Below are 245 nucleotides of genomic sequence, written 5' to 3' on the forward strand. Positions count from 1 at the left end.
ACAGCAGCAGCAGATGCAGCACCAGCTGGAGAGGCTGCTGTTGTCTCTCGAGGCAATTCTGCTGCTCCTGCTGCTGCTGCTGCTGTTCCGTTTGTCTCATTCCTGTTTATTTCGCTGTGCGTTTGATGCTGCATCTGTTGCTGCAGCAACAGCTGCTGCTGCTGCTGCTGCTGCAGCTGCTGCTGCTGCTGCAGCACGAGCTTGTTGGTATACTCCCAGCAGCTGTGTTTATATATTCTTTTTCT

General features: G+C 53.1%; 1 protein-coding gene across 1 annotated transcript in view; it reads right to left on the reverse strand.

The window, feature by feature from the left end:
* The window catches only part of EMH_0015040 (uncharacterized protein), a gene marked incomplete at both ends in the record, with an annotated part of 10,293 nt that overhangs the window by 2,928 nt on the left and 7,120 nt on the right, over nucleotides 1-245 (reverse strand). The gene's annotated exons all lie outside the window — the stretch shown is intronic.

The sequence above is a fragment of the Eimeria mitis genome, genomic scaffold (assembly GCF_000499745.2).
Source record: "Eimeria mitis Houghton genomic scaffold, Emh_scaff524, whole genome shotgun sequence".
NCBI lineage: Eukaryota > Apicomplexa > Conoidasida > Eucoccidiorida > Eimeriidae > Eimeria > Eimeria mitis.